The 27,245-nt window shown below is 35.5% G+C and overlaps 1 protein-coding gene across 1 annotated transcript in view; it reads right to left on the bottom strand.

Moving 5' to 3' along the window:
• Positions 1-27,245, bottom strand: part of LOC115881660 (netrin receptor UNC5C) — a 452,006-nt gene that overhangs the window by 286,408 nt on the left and 138,353 nt on the right. The window lies entirely within an intron of this gene.

Genomic DNA, 27,245 nt, shown 5'->3' with positions numbered 1-27,245 from the left:
AATGTTGAAAATCGTGCATTTTCTTTGAAATTTTCCGGTATATTTTAGAAAACTTTTTAGAAGTTCCTGATCATCGCAATTTTTTTCACGGTATAGTTTCTTAATCTTCGGTCTTAATCTTTGATATTAGGAGACTAAAAGAGATGCAAATACAGAAAAATTTCGGTAGCTTTCAATTTTTTTTAAAAATAAATCAATTTTTTAAAAAAAAATCAAATTTTGTTTTATTTTGGACTTATTTGAAACACGGTAAAGAGAATACCAGCCCTGGAAATATTTTCACAAAGCAGCACAATTAAGGTGTACTTATAGACTCACCTTGTATAATAAAACATTTCAAACGGAACAACAAACAACAGATGTTTATTAAAATTATAAGTGTCTCAAAGACTTCTAACAATAGTTATTTTACAAATTGGTGTTTATGTTTAAAAGCAACTGACCATTATATCGATGCAAAACGATTAGTTAGTTAGGCAATCACTAAGAATCTAACGTAACTTTAGTTAGAAGAGTAACCATTTAATTTTTGCTAAGCCAATGTAAAAAGAAATTAAAAATCTTTGCGATCTGATCGGGACCGGCCTACCAGCCCATCTTCCCACCGGCCCACCGGGAATTTTCCCGTTTTCCCATATGGCCCATCCACCCCTGATTAATAATAATAAACGTTGGTCAGATTAAAAACAGTTTTTGAGCGGTGGGTCATATCTCAATTTGGACTTTTAAAATTATTTAATTTTCCAACAAAAATTTAATCTAATTAAAATTTATTTTGGAACGGTGTAGTGGGCACACATGCACACATTATACATCGGCGGAAACCCCGTACGGCCGTGCGGAATTTTTGCCACCTTTTTATTGGCACCGACGGACGTTTTAATTTTTTTGGCGCCAGATGGCGACACTTTCGCGTTTTATTTCATTAAATCGCCGCCCGGGATTTTAAAGTGGTAATCGAGCGGGGCGGCGCGGCGTTGCCAAATTAATTATGAAACTTTTCACGGATATTTAGCGCGGCGAACCGTGGAAAACAATAAAAATTAATGGAAATAAAATGAAACAGTGAAGGACTCTCAAAATTACTTTTTTAGTTTTTATTTTATTTTTCAACGGGCTTAATATATTTATGAAAAATGGAATTGAAACATACTTAGTATAAAAAATACGTTGCTAACTAAACTTTTGTTCAGCAGATAAAAGACCATACCATAACATGGTATACCGATGCTTCCAAAACCAAAACAGGAAAAAGGACAGGTAATACCACTAGAGGTCAAATTATTTCCGGAATTTTTTTCGAGCTCATGAATATTTTGAAAATTATCCCGAGTCGAAGACTGGCAAAGAAAATATTCGCCAGGAGATTAAGCAGTTGACACCCGCGAATACTAGGAAATCGAAGTCAAGCGTGTGGAAGCAGTTTACAAACTGTTGCGCAGAAAAATCGTATGATTTCGACAGAGCGGATATACCTAGACATTTAAATTGTTGACTTATACTCGTTGTAGTTGCACGAAAATACCATCTCAAGACACAGCACAATATATTCTTCAATTTTACATAAGTTTTGAGTAACTACAAGTCGTAGAAAGTTGCTTTTTTGCATGTTTATTAACTTTTCATAAATGCTTTATTGGCATGGAATTCATAACCAGTGCGGAGCGTCAGCAAGCGTCAATCATAAAAGGCTGTGATGATCATCATATTTTGACAGTTCAAAATATCGCGTTTTGTTGTAATAAAGAATATTGTGCAGCTTGAAAAACCAACAAAATTCTTTGTTTTAAAAACGAATCGGTTTGAAAATCATACTACATGCAAAATATGCGTGAAATTGTCTGATGTAATGATCAATCATTGTGCGATGACTTATTTACCCGCATTAATAGAGGATTGTGGCTCCTACTTGAAGAATTTGTTTCGAATTGTTCACGAATATTTGCATCTAAACTACTCAAAATTCAAAGTACTAAATGGAAAAAAGGTGAATAAAATAGAGTCTAAATATTATATATATTTCATTAGACATAGACATTTAATTCAGTCCATTCCAAGTCCTACATTTTTGCCATTAAGAAGAAAGGAGGTGTCCAAAGAATATAGAAAACATCCCAGCTTTGTAGTTGAAGTGTATCAAAATTATCATGTAAAGAAATAAAAACCAGACTCTCAAAAGATATTCTGTCATTATAAACGTCAAAAAATCTCCAGTATAATTCGCTGTTGGGTGCCCACAAGGAAAACATTTTCACTAAAATTTATCCGTTGCCATGGTGATTTGTCAAAAAAAAAAACACGTTTTGACTGGTTAAAAATTACAGGTGTGAAATTTTCGCCGAAAAAAAGTACTCCAAACCAGTGGGCACGTATTCCAGCATCCTGAGCATCTCATTACTGAGTGCGCCGAGATAACAACCATTCGTGCCATAACTTATGATACGTCTGATAGCGGAGATGGAGATGGAGAAAACCGTCTCAGATACTGGCTTTTGTCAAAGTCCTGAGATTGTACAAAGAATTATAACTCAAAAAAAGGGGACAAACTTCCCCTGCTTACCATAAAATCTACGCTAGGCTCATCCACGCATTGATGCGAAATATTGACAACGCTGCAATCCTATTACATTTTTGGATTTTTCCTGTAATTTCGACGGTATAAATTATCCAGCAACGTTGCGATTACTAATTGCAAACCATGGGGAAAGTCATGTTAAGGGTGTAATTTTGTACCCAACGAGGGTTTTGTGGACCCTTCGGATGTATTTATCGCAAAAAAAAATGTTGACACATGTCAATCACCGTATAACCCTAAATTTAATGATTTTTTTTATTTCATTCTGTTACTCCACTTTAATTTTAAATGTTATGAAATACAGTGCCATATACCTCTTAAAAATATCTTACATTTGATTAGATTTTTTTGAGGTATCTATAGATCTATGCTACTTGGTGACTTTACCTTTCATAGCTCTTTGCTAATACCTCAGGATTTCTTTCGTCAATCCTATCAGTTAAACCGACTGCAATTTTGAGTTCTTCTGTTTATGTTTATCGGTTCATTCTACTATGAACTTTTAAGCCTGTCTCTGCTCTGGGAGTGATCATTCTAGACAGTTGTTCCACCGTAGACACTAGACATTTGTTGACCACCCACTATTTTGTGGCAATTTTTGTAATTCCTTGTCAAGCACCGCCGAAGAACTTTAAACGGATACTGGATTTCAAAGCAAGCAATCTTTATATCTAAGTCAAATAACGTTTTAGAAATAATTAGTAAAACTACATAAATAGACAGGTTGTTTTCATACTTATTCGTTTTATATTTGTAACGTTATTTTCATTTGCTGATTTAGTTGTTAATTATAATGGTAAGGATTTATCATTTGTTCTATCCTTGTACTGATTGATGTCAAATGTACGTATTCAAATACTACTTTTAGAGTGATATCATTGAGAAATCTCATTATGACTTCGCAATGAGATTTAAAAAAGGCTGTAATGTTTTCTTCAATTCTGTTTTGGTAGAGAGATTTTTTATGAAAGAAATTTCTCGAAAAAAATAATGTTCTCACATTTTTAACAATTTCACGTAACGAAACCAATAAGGAGAACATATTATCCACATCAAGAGCACCATAAATAACCCACAACAACAGATTATCTATGCTAAACCATTTTTTTTTCTTTTTCCTTTTTTTCCTCCTTACTTCAGTGTAATTTATTTCTTACATCGTTTTTCATAACTCTCACCAGGCGCATCACTTGTTCTGTTTTTTCCTCTAAGCTAGAATGAGAAGGAAACAAAATTCACGTATATACCGGCTGAGAGAGATTCATTAGAGTTATTTATCTACTTAAATTTATTCAATAACTTAGGAAAATTTAACAAAATGAGTACTGTTATGGGCGAACACAATAATAAAGGAAAAATTAAGAATGTAAATTATTTTGAAAATCACTTTAAATAATACTGTCATTAAAATTTAGGCGGTTATATTATTATTATACTAAAAAATAATTTTTCCTATAATTGTTATAGGCCTATAAAAAAGAATGCGGCCGAGTTTTAAATGATGTGCCACACAAGATAGATTTGTTTAAAAAAATGTGGTGCCGAGCATTAAATATCGATATTTAGATATGTCGATATATTTTACACATTCCTAAATGACCTTAAAAATAAACCTTATTCATTTACATGATATAATATATTATGTAAACGGAAGGGAAACGGAAGGGAGCTGATATGGAAGGTACAGTGAGAATCAACCTTTGTTCTGTAAGAAATCGTGATTAAGTATGCTTGTATTTTCAATTGAAAAAATTAACGTCGAATATAAATTTCCATTTGTGGTTTTAAAAGCTGTAGTAGCTCATTAAAGCCAGGATTTATTTTTGGAATAAAAATGGGAAAGAAATGGCTGCTTTGTCACTGAAATACGACTGAGATAGGAAAAAAACTGGAAAAGTCCTGATAAAAGATGACGATTAGATGAAAATTTGTTATTGTGTTAGACGCTGCTTTGCAAAAGAAAACTAAACAATGTATTTTATTTTGGAGTATAAAGACATTAATTATTAGTTTTAAAATCTTAAATTTTATAAAAAAAAACAACACACTTGCTCCCGAAGAGCTATTACATAAATTGTTAAAAATTAACATCAATTAATTTCTTTGCAAAACTATTTACGTTTCAATATCTGTATGAATACTAATGACTGAATACTAAACAGACCTCAAAATAAATTGTGATATAAATAGCACTGTTACAGTTCTTTAGGAAATTGTATTTTTCTCGTTTAAATCTAAAAGAAATAGAGAATGAGAGGTGATAACTTATGGAGTATGGAGCCAAACATTAACAAAAAGATCAGCAGCGATTCTAAGAGTAAGCCAAAGAGCAATGGAGAGAACTATACTTGGAATCACTAAAAGAGACAAAATACCCAATAATACCATCAGACAAAGAACTAAGATCAAAGACATAGTTGAACACATAACCAGAAGGAAATACAATCAAAACGTTGGTTGGAGCGATAATATAAAAATAATTGCTGGGAATTGGATAATGACGGCCCAGAAGAGCAATGAACAGTGACGGTTATGCTATGAAACATTTAGCAATAGCAAAATATATTATTTTATATATAGAAAGGTGGCACAAGTAAGTATCCAAAGGTATACAGCTATTTTAATTGGTTATTTACTTGAATCCAATTTTCAGCCATTTTATATCGTCTGTCCATCGACTAGGAGGTGGTTCTCTGCTTCTATAAGTCTCATGTTTTGGTCTCCATTCCACAAGTCTCTATATCCACCGTTCATCGGTCATCCTAGCCACATGTTGTGTCCAGTTCGATTTAAGGTGTAAAATAGATATCACCGCACCCCTTATTCCTGTGCAATTTCTTACGGTATGATTAAGTATTTTATCTCTGAGTAACTCCCAAACACAGACCTTTCCATTTTCCGTTGCATTACATGTATTCTATTTACGTTCTTTAATGCCAAAGTAAGTGTCTCAGCTCGATAGGATACACTGGTTAAAGATTTTTCTTTTTCTAAGCATATTGGAAGATACGATCTCAATATATGCTTTAGTTTACCTAATGCCGCCCACGACAAACCTATTCTTCGTTGAATTTGTTTTATTCGTTTCTTGTTTTTTACCGAGACTCAAAAAATACAATCAGTAAAACAAACAGTCTACGTACAGCCTCTTTAATTCCGTCCAAACCGTCTGTATTTTTATTTTACTGTCGGTTAAGGAGTTGCATAACGAAGAAGCACAGAGAGACAGTCGCGGCAATAAAAAGGCCCGTTTCCAATAAAACCGATGTTAAAAGACGGGGAGAAAAACGAGGAGGAAGTAAAAAAGAGCCGTCAGCGCTCGTGAGGTCCAACTAGACGGCAGCACGTTCTTTTTTATATACGTTCGTTTCTCAGTTACGAATTAAAATTCAAGTCTTGCTAATGCGTCGTCGTTTTCAGTTGTCTCTGCCTTATTTCTGTTTGTTTTTTTGTTCCGTTTGCCGGCTCTCGTTTTAGGCTGGGCGCGCCGCCACTGCTTGGAGCGTCGAGGTGCAATAAAAATGCAAATAGTTTAGTTGAAACCAGTACCGGTACCTATTTCTATTATTTTATTGTGGAGCTTGCTACTGTAACTGGTTATAAAAGGAAATGTAGAGAGATAGAAGATGGTTCGGAGAGAACGGAAATAATTTTGATAACAATTACTGCTTTTTGAGAGAAGATTTGTCTTTTAGTAATTACCAGTAGCGATGAGCAAGACTGGTGTGGGTCTTGATATTGCCTTTTGTGGAAGACCAAGACCAAGACATTCGTAAGACGAAGACTCACCATGGAAGACTCTTGCGGTCTTGCTTGTTTTTCACGTTTATATGATATAAAAAAAATACTTATTTGATTAAAATTAACAATAATTATAATAATTAAAATTATTGTTTTAATCTATTACAACGAAAAAATAAAAAACATATTGGGCAAACAATAGAAGAATCGGTCTGTCTTATGCTATGGCAGTGAGATATGGACCCTAAGAGAAGAAGATAAACAGAGAATATTGGCTGTAGAGATGTATTACTTATGTAGACGTGTTCATATTCCAAAGAGTGATAAACGAGGAAATTAGCAACAGGATATCGGTAATGTAGAGTAAAGAGACCGTAAAAGAATAGAGTGGATACGATAAAAGACCTAGGTAATAGATGTCATTCAAAGAATCAGATCCCTCAAGTGGCAATAGGCAGGACACCTGGCAAGAGGGACGGATAAGAGATGGACCACAAAAATTACAGCATGGTACGAGGAATTAAGAGTCCTAGAAGAAGACCAAACCTGAGATGGGACCTAAGATATTAGGAAATTAGCAAAGATAACTTTGGCCCGCATAGAAAACAATGGGCCCAACTATAAAGAGGGTAAAGAGGGATGTAAGGGAGGCTACACAAACAGAAAACTAGAACATTTAACTCATCCGCTAATTTCATGGGAATAAACTATAGCCAAACGCCCCATCGTCGGTAAGTAATTTCTCTTCTTTACCCACATACTCACATCCTCGACGAACGGTAAGTCCCGCTGCCGGCAGCGCCTCCTATCGGCCGCGGCCATCTCGCGAAATAAATTAACGTAATTAAGAGAATTATGTCACCGGATTCCGTCGTAATGATATGTCGCGCAGATGCATCTTTCGGCTTAATTATACGCGCAGAGAGGACGTTTGGCGACTAGCGGTGGACCTTTACGGCCGCTCTCCGAGTGCATCTTGCCTCTGTTTAATCTGTTAAGCGGATAAGGGATCTTGTTTCCTCGGGCGGCAGTGGGTTTTACGACTATGGGATTTCCGTAAAACGTTTGATGCATCACACGGTAGTCGAGTCATCTGATGGAGAAGAAAAACAGCCAAAACAGGGAAACCGTTCAGCTAATTCAAAATTCCTGATTTTCGAATTTACTGGAGTGGTCAGAATTAAAATGGATCAAGTCCAATTTCCTACTATTATCCCGCCTATATGCCCAAATTTTTATAAAAACCAAAAACCGAAGAAAACACTATTAATAGAGAATGTGAAGTTAACAAATCCCTTAGTGACGAAGAAGAATGTACCGATGAACTAATTTATATCTAAAATTTCAAATATTTTCAGAGATAAAATGGTTCAAGTCCAAAAAAGTATAAAGAAATATTCTTAAAAAAATCAATTATGTTTTGATATTATAAGCTTAATTTTTTTTACTGGCAGACCTCGCAGTCGAACATTGTTCTTTTTAGAACCTTTTTTAGTGCAAAGTGTACAAGACAGCTTAATAGCCGTAAAAAACACATCGCAACTTTATTAGAATATTTTGAATGGATAGGCGGTAGTTTATGTCCCTTAAGTGCTGATCAGGAGGTGAGTTTTGCTGATGTAAATAATGACTGTTTATATATTTATAATTAATTCATTTCTTTTTCCTAAAATACACACACCGGAAAAATCTAGGGATATCATTTTATTAAAGTTAAAAATAAATGTTTTGAATAAACAACCACATATTTGTAGGCCGATTCTTTCTACTTCGATTGAAACGAAGTAGTCACACTAGTTATTTCTAAATTTGCGGGATATTTGCAGAAGTGTTTGGGCATTTTTTATCAAATGTATAAGAAGCACCTAGTCACATCAATTGTTCGAATTTAACCTGTACTGGCTATGTTTTTATGATAACTGGCCAGAATTCATTCAAATAACTCTGTTTAGTATTAAACGACATTATGGAGCGTAGACATCTTAACAGAGACGAAATGCTAAGGGCCATGGGTATGCTCGAAGCTGGAATGCGCCAAATCGACGTAGCTAGAGCATTAAATACAACGCAAAGTGTAATATCGCGATTAAGTGCATGCTACCGTGAAAGTGGTGATGTTGCTGAAAGGCACACAGGAAGACATCGCATTACTACCCCTCAGCAAGATCATTTTTTACAATTAAATGCTCGACGCCGACCGACTCTTACAGCACCAGAGCTTAGTTTAATTCTCCAGGAAACACATAATATAACCGTTAGCCCTGACACTGTTCGCAATAGATTAAGAGAGGTCAACTTAAGAAGCAGACGCCCCTGGAGAGCTCAACCCTTAACGAGAGGAAATCGAGAGGTACGATATTTATGGGCTCAAGATCATGTTCAGTGGTCGAATGAACAATGGGCCAATGTTCTCTTCACGGATGAGTCACGCTTTGGAATTCATCCAGATTCGAGAAGGCTTAGGGTATGGAGAGAACCGGGAAATCTTATTCGGTTGGATCATGTTCAGGAAGTGCACCCTTATCAAGGTGGAACAGTTATGGTCTGGGGAGGAGTCCAGTTAGGCCGAAAAACCGATCTCGTTTTTCTTGAAAGGTTTCTAACGAGAATCACATATCGTGATTTAATTCTTGAGCCTGTCGTGTTACCATATGCCAATGATTTTGGGAGAAACTTCATACTCATGCATGACAATGCACGGCCTCATACAGCCAGAGTGGTAAGTGAGTTTATCAATGCTCATCAATTAAACCTCTTACCCTGGCTGGCACAATCTCCTGACCTCAACCCCATCGAGCACGTATGGGACGCGGTCCAAAGAAGAATTTTGAGATTGGGTATGCCTCGTGAAATTCGTAGGGATCTGGTTCGGGCCGTGAACCTGATCAGAAGCATGGAGAGACGATATAAGGCTGTAATGATCAGTACAGGAGGCCATACCCTTTATTAAGTAAAATGGTTTTATCTTTTTTTTAATTCACAGTTTAGAATAAAAAAAAATGTGTGTATTTTTTGAGTTCAATAAAAATCAAGGTAAATTTGAAAAATTTGGTAAATTTCGCATTTTTATTTCCAATACGTCCTGTAAACTATTTGTTTATTTTAATTTTATTATATCAGAAATGCAAATAATAAAATTACTGACGATGGCTGGGTAAAATTGTAATAACCCTAGACTTTTCCGGGATGTGTACTTTGATTAAAAGAAAATATGTAAACGTGTGCAACGCTGTGCCGGTCAAGCTTAATCACGTGGCTAAAAGTATATTTGATATGAACTGTACATGCGAAATGAAACATCTTTCAAACCGTCAAAGGATGACAAGTGTCACTTAAAATGACAGAATCAGAAAAAAGATTTAAAAGATATGACTTTATTTACAAATGTAGGCGTTCCAGTCTGTCCCCATCCCATCCCAAACCAGAAAATCCGTTCACCCGTTCCTACAACTGTTCCCCCACAGGCCCGATTGTATCTGTGCAAAACGAATGTCCCGCCGACCCGCCTATCTGTTGTCCTTTCTAAGTGACTGATCGTTCCCCCAGCGCTCCTGTTGACATAGAAACGCTATCATGGAAATTTCAATTATGCCCTCGTGCCACGCACTCGTATTGTTTTCATTTACAACCCGGCTAGAAACGGTCCGGTAATAGGCTGTAACTGTTCGAGACCGTGGATGTAACGTTGTCTCGTCTCTGGGGAGGCCATTGTGGCTATCAGTCATTCGCTAAAACGTGTGGGTAATAGCGTTTAGTGATATCCTGGTGTAATCTGAACACACTGTAGTGCAGTAGTTCCCAAACTTATTTTTCTCGTGGACCACTTTCAAAATTTTACTGGTTTCGGTGGACCCCCTGCTGCTACATTTCTACCACATTCTTAAAGTCGCCAAAAAATAAAAATTGTGTCACTTCTGAGTTCTGTCCCTATATTCCGATATGTAAAATAAAAACGAAAAATGGTACATTTTATATCACTTTATTTATTAAAAGAATAGAATTACAAGAAAAATATTAAGGTAATATAGGTTCAGGTCATAATTTTAATTAATGGGAAGGATGTATCTGATGGAGTGTCAGCAAACGATCAATGTTTGGCTTTATTTTTGTGAGCAATAACCGCAAATCCCCCGCTCTGTGATGTTTAATTTGCTCCTTTTTTTTGTTAAGAGGTTTGTAACGGCACTAAAACTCCTTTCGACAAGGTATGACGAGGGAAAAGCTATTAAAAATTTCCTTGCGATTTCCCACAGTCCAGGATATTTTTCGGGTATTTCTGCTTGCAGCCAAAATGTTGGGTAGCCTTTTCTAAATTTCACCTTCAGCTCCTCATTAGTGCTTAGCTCGAGCAGCTCCTCTTGTAATACAACATTGGCCACTTCCGTTTCATCAAATGGATTTATGATCCATGGTGGTATATCCATCGTCAGTATATCTTCAAACCTGGTTTTGAAGTCATCATGCAGAGCACTTAAATGTTGACTGTAGGTATGGATATCCTCATCAATACATTCTACCTGCGACAAGTTTGGAAATTGAGAGAATTCGCGCCGACTAATGTTTTGCTTCATAAATTTCAATTTCCCAAGAAAAGCCGAAATTATCCCCTTTGTTTTTATTAAATTCAGGCTGTCCCCTTGTAACTGCAAGTTAATATCATTAAATTTTTTAAACAAATCTGTCAAATACGCAATGTCTGCTTTGAATTTGATCAAGTTTTCTTTTAAATCTGGATCTCTACTTTCTAAGAACTCTAATATGGAATCGAAAACAGAGTAAAATCTCGTTAAGCATGCACCTTTCGACAACCAGCGTACTTCAGTATGTAAGAGCAGTCGTTGGAAGTCTTCATCATTTTCGTCGCACAATTGAGCAAATAAACGCGTATTCAATGCATTGCTTCTGATTTTGTTGACAGCTTTTATTACAAAATGAAGAGATTGGTTCAACCTGTCACTTAAATGTTTTGCCACAAGATGTTGTCGGTGGATTACGCAATGAATAGCTGTAAGTCCTGGTATAATTCTTTTGAGATGACTTATAAACCCACGATATCGCCCGACCATTGCAGGAGCTCCGTCTGTTGCCACTGAAATAATGTTTGTAAATGGGATCGATTTTTCCGTAAAAAAATTACTCAGGACATTAAATATTGATTCGCCTTTAGTGTCAGTCTCCAAAGTTCTGGCAAATAGCAATTCTTCGTGAATTTCTTCCTCAACAATAAATCGGACATATGCCAATAGTAATGCTTCATTACTGGGTAACGTTGACTCGTCCAGTTGTATAGAAAAATGAGTTTTTTGCAGATGATTGCACAAAAAGCTTTCGATATCAGAGCTCATTTCATCAATGCGTCTTTGTACAGTATTGTTACTTAATGGAATTCTTTTTAGTACGTCAAATGGAGATTTGTGCAAAACAGTTTTTAAAACCTCTTCAACAGCGGGTAAAATTAATTGTTCTCCGATAGTGTGCGGTTTTCCAGATTTTGCTATAAGTAATGAGATATTGTAAGATGCCCGCAAGCCATCATCGTTACTTTGAGATGTTGAAGCGAACATACTGTGCATGGTGGGTCTCTTTCCATATTTTTCTTTCAATGTTTGAAAATATTTTAAATCTTTACCTATTTTATCAGTATGACACCTTTTTAGATGATCTTCGAGCTTTGATGGTTTCATAGAGTCATTGCTCAAAACTTTGTTGCATAATAGGCACATGGGCAATTGTTTGTCTGCCTCTGATGGAACAAAACCATATTTCAAATAATCGATACTATATTGTCGACATTTTTTCTTTGCTGTAGCCATGTTTCGTGTCAGTTACCTTACCTGTAAAAAAATGTTTTAGTAACCAAGTTTTTTTCTGAATATAGGTATCACACCGCAGCCTTTGTCAGCACGCGGAAATAGAATTACGGCTTGTAAAGGGACCAACTAATAAACCGCTGAGACAAATACAGACGTTTTCACAAAACGGTATCAATTTTAAAGTACATAATTTACCACTAATTTTTAATAGTATAAATAAAAATTGGTGTACTCAGTATCGAATACTGATCATATTTGTGTAGGAAAAAATAAAAGTCGAAATCCCAAAATTGTCCATAAAAACGATAACTAACATTTTATTAAATCAATGAGTTCACGCGCTCCGTGTATTTGCGTATTTTTTGTCTGCGGCTTCATTGTTAAAACGTGACAAACTGGCATCGAAGTCCAAGCCCCGCCCTTTTTCCGTCGCCCGCGCACCGCTCGCTCTTTCCGAAAGGAATAGTTTTGATAAAATAGTTACTTCAAAACCAATTTAAAATGATTATGAAATTACTGTTTTATAAAATTAGTAGTTATTTGCAAGAAAAATTACAAAATTAATTGCTCTGCAATATTGCTTATTCGGCCTTTTTAGAGAGGCAGTGTTTCTCTCGTGAAAAAACAATTGAATAAAACGTGCTGTGTTTGTCTTCAAATCGAAAGAGGACAATTAAAATATCTGTAAGTTACTAAGTTACCTATCTATACAGGCCGTTGTGATCAACCGACTAATACACGTAAACAAAATACTTAAGTACTATAACAAAAAAAAGGTAGGTTACTTACTTTTCTCCGGCACTAGCAAACACAGATATAAATTTTCTCACAACTTTTTTTCCAAATTCCGCCTTTTTTTCGAAATTCCGGAAACAAATGAATGCGTTTGCCTTTGGCATCAAGTATTTATAGTGGTGATCAAGTTCATGTCTGAACAAGCATTAAGCATTATCGGGCGGATAGCGCTTTGCAAGTCTGTACACGAAATTGTACGTAATATCGAATACGCAAGTTTGGACAAGTAACAGTCGCTTGCCTTATTAAAATATTATCTGCTTAGATAGGTACTTAAAACAATGTAGGTAGGCCCTTATAAAAACTATGCTTACATTTTTGCTCTTTACTATCAAAAGCAGATAAATTTTCGTGGACCCCCATTAACATCTTATGGACCCCCATTTTTTGTTCACGCCTACGTAGACCCCCAGCAAGTCTCCCGTGGACCCCTGGGGGTCCACCTGGACCACTTTGGGAATCACTGCTGTAGTGTAACTCAAATATCTTTACCTATATCTTTTTCTTCGTCCCTATAAAACTATCCTAACAAATTTTCCTCCAATTTCAGAAACAATAGCATGACAATACAATTTTTTACGATACTGAAATCTAACATTTTTTGTTTAATCAAATTGAAATATTACAAAAACTATTAGTTTTAGGGGTATACCGTTTTAGGTATAAAAAACCTGGCATTATACATAAAACAGTTATAAAATTTTACGCAGAATCTAAAAATAAAATAAAAAATAGGGTATTACATTTAAAAAACCATATTATATCCGTAACACTATTTTGAATCACCCTGTATACTCTATAATAATTTTAAAATGTGTATCTTAACTTTCTCTACAGTTTTTCTATTTTTTTAATAATTCTTAAACACTTTTTAATAATTCTTCCCAAGGTTTTATTCATTGATTGTGAAATATCTACCCTCGCATCGTGTTTATTGTTTTTTTTTTAATATTCTTTATCTTTTGGATTCCAAAACATTAGTTCTGCTTTATATAAATCGATGAATTTCAGCTGATCTTTTTCCGTCCAAGTCTCTATTTCAATATGCACTAATATCAGAGCTAATATCGTCGAAAAACCGACAGGGGACGGATAGCAACGAGGCTACGTGGGTTGTCTCGCGAGACAGTCGCGAGGCTCTTGCGAGACCCGTCCACCCTTTGAAAAACACCGCAAATTTGGAATGTCTCGCGCTCGTCTCGCACTCGACTCCTCAGGTCTGGACGCACCATAATAGTTGTTTCACTGCAAATATGCGCACATAGTGTACACACAATTTTTTTTTAATTTCAACCTAAATCATTTTTAAACAGCACGAAAGCTTCTCCAACCGTTTTTTCTCCAAGAACATTAATGAGCCAATGCTCGCTCTCTTCGACCTCAATCAATACAAGCGATTTTATCGTTTATTCGTTATTAAACGTGGCAGACAATCGGTGACAAACGTATTGATTTACCGCTAAACATTTAATATTTAATAATCCGTCGATCGTAAAGCAAAGATTTACTGGCCCATCACAAAGGCCAACGAATTTCGAAATTTACTGTTTACGATTACAGAGAAACCGTTTGGACCGTTTAATATACTTACACGGTCTTATACCCTGCTCCGGAATTAATTATTGAGTCAGCTTAAACGGACGTTGCCAATTTTATTGCAGTTACGTTAGTTAAGCTGGTATAAGAGGCTTTAAGGCATAAGGCATAATAAGCAAATGGATTTTTTTCATTCTTAGATTCTTCTTCTTTATGTACCGTCTCCATATCGGAGGTTGGCTATCATCATTGCTATTTTGACCTTGGAAGCTGCGGCCTTAAATAGGTCAGATGACGTGACATAAACCATTTTCGCAGGTTTCTGAGCTAGGATATTCTTCTCCTTCCAACAGATCTTTTTCCTAAAATTTTTCCCTGGATTATGAGTTGCAAAATCTCACACCTTGGACCCCTCATGATATGGCCGAGATATTGCAATTTTCTTTTTTTCACTTCCTTGAGGATCTCTACGCCCTTCCTCATTCTTCTCAGAACCTCCACGTTGGTTACATGTTCTGTCCATGGTATTCTCAACATCCTACGGTATGTCCACATCTCGAAGGCCTCCAGTTTCCGCTCGCAAAGCTCGTTGAGGGTCCAAGCTTCCATACTGTAGCATTTTATTTAAAATTCACACAATTTAAATAAAGGTACAGAATTATTTTATTTAAACAATTCAAGTTTAAGTCCTCGCACCGAGATGGCATTATAAGTATTGTTATTATCTTTTATTTTTTCTACAAGTTTATTTCTGGCTAGTTATTTCAGTCCGGTCGAAGTTGTTCGTCACTTTATTTCTGACGGTATAGGTATATACCTCGTGCCTACCTTTATCGCTATATTGGTGGTTGAAGCTGAACCCGATAGAATTATCGGCGTTTTTTTTGGCATTTTTGAAATTTGTGTGGGAAAACCCTCTGAGCGGAGGTAAGACTTTTATTTTTTTTACATAACGTTTCCTAATACCCTTTTTCTATTTGTACAGGGTTTTATTTTATGGTACGCATTTCTGGTACCATTTTGTTTATTGTATCTGACATTTGGGCCACGTTTGTCCCTACAATATACACGTTGAATAACGGAAGAATCTCCTGAATATACAGCATTTTCCGATCCTGTCTGTGTGGAGACGTTATAATAACGATCCAGTTCCAGCAGTTCACCACAACCAGCTTGTGACCAGAACGGATAAAAAGGCCAGATCATTTCTTTTTATATAATTTAAGTTCACTTTAATGCTTCAAGCCCTTCAGGCATATTAGATATTTTATTACTTTAGAGTCACTTTGAAATATTTTATTCATGTTATGCATATTTCTGATATCTACATAGTACGGTTTTTTTAATATAAAGAGTCCCTATATTTTGGTACCAAGATCGCCAGACTTTTTGCGGAATAATTAATAAAATATTAATATTCAGAAGCGTGCAGATTTAACTACCATCTTGAGTGATCTATTTTAATACATACTATTTACCAACAAACATTTTCAAACATCAAATTATTCATAGTCTTATTTTATTCTAATTAACATTTAATTATTAATTATACTTAGTTGTTAGTTTATCTCAGCGTTTCATTTGTGTAATTCCTAAAATAAATAATACCTATATTCTGAGTTGATTTCTCAGTTCTCAACTTAGAAGTTTTTGAAAGTAAATGGAAAACTGAGTGGCGCCCAGTATATTATAAAGACGTAATTATCACAATTTAATTTTCACTAGCTTACGATCCATTGCTCACCGGCGAACAGCTCCGTCGCATAGTATTAGTTGTTTTAATATTTTTTCTAAAAGAAAATTCTTATAAAAAAAACATTCCATCATTTTTTTATAACTTCTAATGCTACAATACCATACAAAAGGACTGGGAATACATAACATTTGACCATACGAGTTCTGAGATCTAGGCTCAAATTGCGGCTACAGAGCAGCTTCTTAATCTTCACAAAGGATGCACGGGCCTTTTCAATGCGAATCTTTATTTCTGAACAATAATCCGCGGTGCAGTCGACACTTGTACCCAGGTAGTCATACCTGTTTTAGTGACAATCATGTATTTGGTCTTATTAACATTGAGTTTCAGACCATATTCTTGACTAGTTGTGATGACGTTATTTAACATATTCTGAAGGTCTTGATTGTTTTCAGCGAGAAGGACTGTATCGTCCGCGTAGCGCAAATTGTTCAGTGGTATGCCGTTAACTAGTATTCCACCAGCATCATTTTCGAGGGCTTTGTTAAAGATTTCCTCTGAGTAGACGTTGAAAAGGAGTGGTGAAAGAACACATCCCTGTCTAACTCTTCACTTTGATTGAGGTATAGTTTTACTATTATTTGTATATCTCTTGTATCGAGATTTTTTCGTTCTAACGCTTCTATTAGTTGCTTGTGTCTTACTTTATCAAATGCTTTATTATAGTCAATAAAGCAGGCATATACATTTTGATCGACATCAAGGCATTAAGACATTGTAGGCAAACAAAGCCTCCCTAGTACCGAAACCATTTCTAAAGCCAAACTTAGTATCTGCTATATCTTCTAATTTTCTGTAAATCCTGCGGTGGATGACTTTGAGAAAGATCTTAAGTGTTTGCCAGTTTTACATAAAACGTTAAATGGCAAACGCTTATTTTGTAACGCTCGTAACAGTTTAGCAGTCGTACGATAAGGTTGTGTTACCGTTCGTGCGTTTTGTCTGCCGGTTATTGAACGTTTGTTTTGTTTTGATTTGACTTGTTTTTGATTTGTTTTTGTTCCTGACCCGAAATCAACTCAAAGTTCACTGTTCGTTTAAACTTGACATTGTTTACTTGTGTTAGTTTTTTGCAACCTTAATTGAAAATTTTTCGGCGTACTTGTTTCCGCTGTGCGTGAGTTTTAGCTTGTTTATATTTCCGAATTTTATTCAGTTGTCATCGACTTTTATTAATATTATTAATCATTTACATTATTATGGCTGAATTTAAGTGCGATTCTTGTCAAAAAATCCAAAAGGACAGTTATAAGGTTCGCTGTAGTGGAGAGCGTCGAAGAAGTTTTTGTATGACCTGTACAGGACTGGATAAGGCAACAACAAAGGTGCTATGTCAACAAAAGTACCACAATGTTAGATTTTTCTGCACTGTCTGCGATTCCCCTACATTAAAATATGTTCATGATAGAATTCTGTTTAAAAACCATTTAGATAGGATTCTGTTTAAAAAAAAAAATATGGACATTTTTCCAGTCATAACTGAAATGTATGACATGCTGAGTGACCACGATTCCAAGTGGAAAATTTTACTCAAGAAAATTGATGACATATCCTGGATATCAGATACCACACAAGAATCCTTATTTAAGTCAATAAATGAGATAAAGCAAGACACCTTCAATTTATCATCAATTTTAATGGACAACCATGATGGGTCTGTTAAAGTCCAAGTTCATGACCCATCTAAGGAAGAAATGGCGAAGGAAATGGCTGACCTTAGGCAGAGCGTTAAACAAATGTCGCTCACATTGGAAAAGCTTGTTACAAGGGATAAGACCTGTACAAATCATAATATGCAGCGGAAAAAATCCATTTCAACGCAGACGGGCCCTATAGATCACCAAAATAGTACAGCTTTTATAGATTTGCCAAAATTAAAAAAAAAACTATTTTTGAATATTATTTTTATTTATAAATGTTTATTTTAACAATAAGACTGACAATATTATTTGTATAATGTTTTGTATTATCTTTTGTTTGTTTGTTGTTGTACCTTGTTTTTTTACTTTGTTTGTTAGTTTACCTTTGTCTACAAATTGAAAAAATTTTTGACAATAAAGGCATTTATTTATTTATTTATTTGCTACATTTTCAGACTAGTGAAATGGACTCTTAATTTTACAAGAAAGAAAACGCAGACAATTTTCAAAGTAAAAAAGACTCGCCCTGTATATTTTTAGGACTATAATCCATGGCCGATTTTAATTCAACTAATATAAAACCACTCAACTGAAATCGAAAGTTTGTAAAACAAGTTTTCCATGTTGTGGGTTCTTCTGCTAAAATACAACAAAGCGGGCCATCGCCAAAATAACAAGCCAGTCATTCGAGCAGGCCGCACGTTTTGGACCTTCATAAAGTTTGTTTCGTTTCAAAAACGGTTTAATTAAAAATGCGAAAGAGGGTCGAAATGTTTTCTCGATCGAGACGCCCCCTGGTGACCTTAAAATTTATTCGTATTATCGTGTCTTCGTTACTTTGCCAGATTAGGTCGTTCTTTTTTATGCTGGTCGGATATGAAGACGATACCGGGCGAATGTTGATGAGCGGTGTTATGTAAGTGAATTTTGTTTGTATTATTCATTAAATTTGTCTTCTTCTTAAGCTTCGAACGTTCGAGATTATACTGGCTAAGAAAAATTTTTCCGAACCAGGCTCTATGATTGGCAAGCCATGAAATTTTTCTTCGTTCTAGAATTCTTTTCCCTTCTATGTTTCCTTGTAAGATGTACTGCAGTAGCTCGTACCTACCTTGTTTTATTATTATGTGGCCCAGATACTAAAGCTTCAGGTATTTCACAATGTTGACTAGCTCTGCTACAGTTACCATAATACTTCTTTATTGGGGATCTTCAGGATCCTTTTGTATAACCACATTTCGAAAGCTTGGAGTTTTGATATCGTTGCCCCACGTTGGGCCCCAAACATAATAGGGAACTAAAAGTCTTTATATCTCTTCCAGACTCTTCCACCTGCCAGCATATTTTTATGACATATTATAAAACCCTATTTTCAACAAGAGCACTGAGACTTACAAAAAATATTTTTTAGTATCTGTTATTTATAGAGCTTTTCATAAGTTTTTTTTAAAAAAAAAGCAACGAAAATGGCCGATTTTACACGATAAAATAAAAAAAAGTATATGGTATCGCTCTTCTGATTATATGCTCCTAATGGGCAACTTTAAAAAGCTGTTTTAACTAGCCGGCCTACGTCCGATTGAAAACGAAATGCGCGAATCGAAATAAAAAAGCCAAATAAAACGAAAAAAAGGGAGTCCCACAGGCGAACCAGGTACAGTATGTGGGGAGCCGTAAAATTTTCTTTGAATATTTAAACTCTCGCTTTAATCAAATTTGTTGATTAAAGTGGCACGAGAGTAATTAGATTGGGATTAGTCCAGAGCCGGACCAGTTTAAGTTAAGGAGAACGTGAGAATAATTAAATAATGGTAATCAATTTTCGTAGAACTTTGGTTAACTATATCGTAGAGGAATAAAAGAATATTCTATACTAATATATAAAATCCTAATGTGACTGACTCACTGATTAATCACGATCCTGCTCAAACCACTTAACGTAAGAAGCTCAATTTTGGTATACAGGTTGATTTTAGGGTGTAGAGGTTTGATAAGTAGGAATTTTTCGAAATTCTAGTTCCAAGGGGGTAAAACCACCACTCAAATAATACAATATTTTTTATTTAAAAAACGGCCAAGTTTCCGAAAAAACGCTTAAACACGTATATTTTATTTTATTATTTAAATATTTTAAGATTTTTTAAAAAAATATATAGGGTGTTTCGAAAAATCTGGTCATTGATTAATCATGATCCTGCTTAAAGCGCTTGACGTAAAAAGCTGATTTTTGGAAAACGGATTGACTTTTGGGGTGTAGAGGGTCGATAAGGAGGGGTTTCTCGAATCTGACATTCCAAGAGGGTGAAAACGCCCCTCAAATATTACAATATTTGTTATTTAAAAAACGGTTAGTCTTTCGGGGAAACGCTTGGTGACGCATTATTTATTTTGTTTTTTTACGTATTTTGAAAAATCATACAGGGTGTTCGAAAAAGTTGGATAATTGATTAACCACGATTCTGCTTAAACTGCTTGACATAAAAAGCTTATTTTTGGCAAACGGATTTTTCGAAAGTCAAATTCCAACGAGATGAAACTACCCCTCAAATATTACCAAGTTATATAATAATATCGCTATATTGTTTTTTCTCATGCTGACATAAATATTGACTCCTTCGTTTTGCAATATAATTATCGCAGCACGAACGCAACATTACTGCACTACATTACAATGTGGACGCCGTTGCTTGCGAGCCGGAAGATCTTGAGAAACACGACAAACAGAAAGCACCAGCAACGCAAGTACAATCAGAAGCAAGATCGCGAGCAGGATCACGAGCAATGTGGACGCACCTTAATAATCCTGCAGCCGGATCTTAGACTATGTGAAAGTTATTGATAGTAAAATAATTTCGGACATCCATTATCCTTATGTATTTCAATTGAAGTTAATTCGTTAAAAAATGTTAAATCTTAATAAACGAAAGCTACTGAAATGTCCCCAATTAAATCGTTTCCTTTATATCTCTGATTCTCTCTGAAATTTCAGTAAGGATTTAATTGATAATATAACGGGTCCGGCTTGGATATTAAGCGCGTTATATCTTGCATACTAAAAATTAATTTGAAACGTTGTTTATGGTTATTCTCTGACGCTCTGTTAAACATTCCTATAAAATTTTAATAACAATCGTAATAAACGAAGTCTCGAAGCCTTAACGAACTGTCTTAATGCAAAAGTAATCCAGTTTCTTTTTTTCTTGCAGCTCCTGGTATTTGTTTTAATTGCATTAAAACGAGATCAAGACTAAAGCTGCTTCGGAGATTAATTTTAAATATTAATAAAGGTGATAATAATTTTTATTAAAGCTGCTCGCACTTAGCTAATGGTACAGAAGTAACGTCTCAAGACGCGCATATATGTGATAAATATTAAATTATGCGTTTAAGGTCTACGCGGCTTAAGTATATTTATGAGCGGATTCCGTATATTAAATGAACATTAATTTGCATCAGCTGTGAAAATGTGTGTGTGCATGCTTCGACCTTTAAACCATCGAGCTTAAAAGAGAAAAGAAGTTTTTCTTGCTTGCGTTTAAATTTATTAATTTTTCCATCATACAAATATTTTTTTAAGAGTTTTTTTTTCGCACTTTGGTTTGGTCTTTTTCCTTTATCATCATCATTATCATATTATATTTAGATACTCTCTTTGTAGTTTGGCCCATTGTTTTCTATTGTTGGCTATGCAGACCTAAGTTAATCCTGCTAATTTCTTAATATCGTGGTCGCCTGTTAAGTTCGGTCTTCCTCTATGTCTCTTGATTCCTCGTGGGTACCATGCTGTAATTTTTGTAGCCCATCTGTTGTCCGTCCTTCTTGCCAGGTGTCCTGCCCATTGCCACTTGAGGGATTTGACTCGGTGGGTGACATCTATTACCTGCCCAAGTAGCATTTTCACGACTTGCGACCACATGTTTAATAAACACAACGTTGGATTAGCTACAAAAAATAGTTAGCTCCGTACCTTGGGTATTAAAATAAATGTATACGTTGTGCCGACGTTGAACTAGTACTACAACAAAGTAAAAGCTTCTGCGACGTCGAATAAACGTTGTCTTGTAACCTTTTTTGTTTAAGTGATCTTTAGGTGATTACGGACAACGTAGTTACAATGTGGGGCGATAAAGAGTTTTCCGACGTCACTTTCAGGACCTATTCCAACGTTGCGCAAACGTCGTCTGTTTTACTAATTCCAACGTTGTTTAGATTTCCTTATTTTTACGTTGGTAGGACGTCGAGCCACTACTTTTTTGCAACTGTATTGAATCATAACCTTAAATCTTAAATTTTCACTTCATTGTTCTGTTGAGTCAGACAGTTCAGTGCTGTTTTTGTTTTTATAAAAAAAAACTTAATTAAAATGGGACGTAAGAAAGGCACATATAAAACTAAATTTAAATATACATCGACATATTACCGATACTTTATCCACTCCCTCGTTTATTTAGAATATAGAGGGCGGCACAAGCTAGACTCTAGGATGACTAAATTAGGCAATCTTGCGACTAGTTTACACCTGTTAAGGCTAACTGCGACTTTATTAGTCCAGTATGCGACTACTCGAACTACTCCATCTTAATCTCCAAAACAACAAAGTGAAAACCGCCATGTTGTTAAATAAGAAAATATTTCGTTCCTAAAATAGCAATTCCTGCTTTTTGAATCCATTAACTTGAAATATTTGACCCTAAAAAACACGCGGAAACAATTTTTTCGACTGCGAATAAATTATTTTCATTTTACTAAAAAAAAATTCAAGAAAATTTTTAAAACTTCTTTAATTTTAAGGCCCATTAGTATTTTTCAAAGTAGAAACAATACATTTATCAATAAAGTTGTTGGCGTTTAACTTTTTTGCCTTGGGTATCGAGTTACAGAGTCGGTTAAAGCGTTTCACTAATTATGATCTTCAAACATCCTCCACACTTAAATACTTTTCTTTTGTTTTCCTTCACTGCCATCTGACATATGTCTCTAACTAAATCGTAAAAATAATATTTTTACTATAATTATCCCAATTTAATATAAAACGCGACTTAGACGCCATATTAGTTTTGTATTTCTGTGAATTAGGATTTTAAACAACGTTGCAGTTTGTACTAAATTAGGCTGCTAGCCAACGTAGGTATCCAACGTCGTTTCGACCCAAAAATTATTCTCCAAACTAGTGCAGACTAGGGTTGGCACGAGGTTGTGCCGACGTTGCGCCTCGACGTTTGGTCGCGTGACACAACGTTGTCCCGACGTCCAAATCCTGCTTGAGTGGGTCTTTTGTCGTATCCACTCTATTCGTTTTACGATCTCTCTTGGCTATTCCCAGCATATTTCGTTCCACTGAGCGTTCTGCGATCTGCGGTCTCCTTATAATGTCAGTTTTTAGTGTCCAGGTTTCGCATGCATAGGTCAGATAAAGTGGCATTCTAGATTTAAATATAAATGTGTTTCTTTTATAAGTACTCCATGCTAACTTAATTCTTCTGCTGATTTATCGTAGTAGAGATCCCATTTTCTTTATACTGCATCAGATATAAAAATCCCATCAAATTTACGATTGAAAAAGAAAAAAAGATGCTGTCCAGCGCTTCTAGATGTTCTTGTTAGTAGAAATAGTGGATCCTTAGCACATCTGTAGAGAGAAAACCGACACACACGGAACAGTTTTTGACGTCACAGTCAAACTATACTGAAGCAACTAATATTTAAAATGAGTCAAGTCATTATGCCATTGGATATTTGGATAAAAATTAGGGTTTGGGTGTTTTTTTGACATGACACATTTATGATGATGTCGCTTTGTAATAATTCTTACTTGTTGGGGGCGCTACCTACATGTGTTTGAAGTGTTTTGAAAAGTAATAACTTTTCGTCCGTACCTGTATAAAACTACAGAGTGAAAAAATATACATTTCCGTCAGTTTTTGCGTAAAAATGTCCCTTGGTAAAAATCGCTACGAGCAACGTTGTCAAGATATCTAGAATGGAAATAGCTAATGCATATCATTATTGACAAAAAATAAACATGTTGATGATCAAGACGCAAATCTATATATTAATAGCGGAGAATGATACACGATACACGGATAGTAGCGTCGCGTGACAGCTTGTTGTTGATTCCAAATGAAAAAAATGTTATTTACGAAGATGGCATTGTAGCGTTTTTTAAACAACTACCACTGCGAACGGCAGCTTTTCATCGGAGAGCAGTCGTGGATAAGGTATTTCACTGGAAAGAAAACTAATTAAGAACAATAAACAAAAAAATAGATATTGGGCGCCAGGCATGTACAGAGAAAGAAAACACAGTTGTATATTACTTAAAACTAATGACTATATTTATTCATGATGTTCGTTGCTGATACATGACATTGTAGAGTTCTAGTGAATATGTAGTGGTTATATGTCAAAGAAAGTGGTGGTAAGAGTTGTACTAAATATCTATGAAAACAACTATGATAAAATACAAGACATGTAAAGTTTAAGAGAATATATGAGATGTAGCATTACTTTAATTAACTTGATATATTTTATATGATGTTAGTGCAATAATAATATCTATAAAAAAGTAATACTATTACAAGACATAATGCAATGAAACCTAAGATCTAAATTATATTTTAAAGATTATATCGACATGAATGTTCTTAACAATCTAACCACTGAACATAGTCTGTACGATATTACTTAAGATTGGTACGTTATTGTTTAAGACTGAAAATGTTTTAGATGTTAAATGTAAAACTAGAACTTAAATATACACTTAGCTGTTCTTTTATGTAACCTTGCTTCAAACAGTAGCAGTGTGAGGTGGTCTAGCATCTCTGTACTGTCTGTCGGCGATCCTGTTGGCCAAAACAACAAAAGGGGCCAGGTTGAGGACACCATGAATCACTACAGCCGTAGCTACTGACTAGGCTTAGAAATGGGAGTGAAGCAGCATGGGGCTCAAGCTACATCCACGCTGTGGCACTTATATGTAAGAAAAAAAAATCATTCTTACTGGGGACACTCGTCCACAGGACATCTGTACATAAGATAATGTCTGTACATAAGACACTATCCGTACCTTGGACCCTAAAAATATGAAACTCTTGTTTAAAACCAAACAAGATCTTATAAACAAAATGAACCTACCTCGAATTACTTCCGAGGGCTCACTAAATAATAAAGAACCTGTCCTTCCTTCCATGTGACATTCTGGAGGACAAAAGAAAAGGGACGCCAACGTGCCAGCAAAATACAATTACAAGTTAGGTTGGGGCATCCGCAACTCTACCCTAAAAATACGCAGTAATAGTAACGAATCTAAAAGGATAATATCTCATCTTTACCTGTAGCTTCGAAATAGCAGCTGATTCAGATTATACAGCAAGATTTAAATAATCACCATTTCTAAAAGCTGGGATACAACAGAGCGTCAAAACAAAGTGAGGTTAAGCACGGAGAGAGTTGACAGAAGCGATGTTGACAGCGCCTCTTCAGAGCGATAACAGGGTTGTGTCGAACGATAACAGGGTTGCCGACTAGGGAACGTAAAAATGACGCGTCAAATAAACTATCCGGCCTGAACGAGAGGGAATCCGGTGATGATAGGCAGACATCATATATTATATATAAAAAAGACATGTAACGAACTAAAAACGTTACAGTATACTTGCCAAGTACGCAAATATTGGTGTACTTGCCAAGTATAATGTAATTCAATGAGAAACACACTGCAAACCAATCTATTTAAAGGCGGATTCTGACGACCCCTGTATTTGGCAAGTACGCCAATATTTGCGTGCTTGGCAAGTATACTATCTTTATAAACAATTTTTTTTGAAACAAGCTTGGCGCTCACGCGGCGCGACGAGTGACTAATAAATGCGAAAGGCAAACCTGTCGTAAAATGACGCGTTATTTGACGTCTCCATGACGATCAATCGAAATAATTATTTTGTTTTTTTATGGATCAAAGTCTACTAAGTTTATGCAAGTGTTAAGTTATCAGATATGTTAATAAAAATATTTTGGACTTATTCAATATTAAAGGGTATTTCTGGCCCTCTGTGGCCGCGCCGTTGTGATAATATCTCAATTTTTCAGTTATCTCGTAAAAGAGGCATGGCGCGCATTTCGAGCGATCATCGAGGTATGCGCGCCGCTTTTTTCGCCACCTTCGCGCGCCTCCATAATGACAGCATTCTCCATCGAGCTATAAAGGCGGACGTGACATTTAACGGATTTCCCAGCGCGAGCTTACCAGAGGAATCTCTTGACGAGGTCTCTGATTATCGCTATTAACTTGTTTTTTTTTTGAGAGGCTGGTTATTGAGTGATGGTTTTTTAAATAAGTCATCTGGATTGAATGATTAAATACTTACTCGTAGAAAATTTAGGTTGGAATAGTTTGTTGACGTTTCACTCGACACATATGAATTTAATTTTGTTGAGCTTTTCTGGGTTAATTTTATGGAATTTCTTGTTTAATTTAGGATGGGTTTTATAGAAAGTGTACAAATTTGGAAAGACATTGTGTCAAAAGTTTTTGGTTTAAATTAATTATCTTGTAATATTTTAAGTTTAAAAATTTTTACTAGCAGACATTGCAGTCGCACATTGTTCTTTTTAGAACCTCTTTTAATGGCAAATGGTACAAGATAGCTTAAGAGCCGTAAAAAACTCATCGCAACTTTATTAGAATATTTTGAACGGGAAAGCGGTAGTAATGGCCCTTTGTGTCACTTAAGTGTTGTTACGAAGGTGAGTTTTGTTGATGTAAAAATAACTGTTTATATATTTACAATTAATATATTTTATTTCCTAAAATATTTTGATTTAAAGAAAATATGGACAACGCTGTGCCGGTCAAGCTTATCACGTGACTAAAAGTTTTTTTTTATATGAACTATAGATAAAATATTTTTATAAATTGGCACTTTACTGAACCAAGTGATACAAGTGTATTTACACAACTACAAAAAAATAATTTGCTACGGCTTTGAATCAAAGCCTCCCCATTTAGCAACTGGCCCTTTATTATTCCCCCAAAGCGACCTATAATAAACAATCGACGCCCGCTCACGTCAAAGGGCGCGCCATGTTTCAAACATTCAATTATACCGGCCGACCCCCCCATACACTCCCCCCACCTACCCTTCAAAACGCCATCTCCGGATCGTGTATAATTCAGGAGCAAAATGACAAAATTATCGCGGTGGCGGTCATTGTCTCGTGCAGCCATAGTTTACCCTGATGCTGTGGTGCAGGAAAAAGGGTCTGGCGAGACCAGTTGCAGCAGCGACGTGTACCTACATCGTTCCAGAATTATTTTAGGTGATGAATGAATTTGACATACTTATATATTAATCGGTTTAAAACGTTCTACCGCTGCAATCTCTCCATGC

Source organism: Sitophilus oryzae, unplaced genomic scaffold (genome assembly GCF_002938485.1).
Source record: "Sitophilus oryzae breed Bouriz unplaced genomic scaffold, Soryzae_2.0 scaffold_172_pilon_pilon, whole genome shotgun sequence".
Classification (NCBI taxonomy): Eukaryota; Metazoa; Arthropoda; class Insecta; order Coleoptera; family Curculionidae; genus Sitophilus; species Sitophilus oryzae.
Note: the sequence above shows the minus strand (reverse complement) of the source record. Positions and strands in the feature narration are given on the sequence as shown.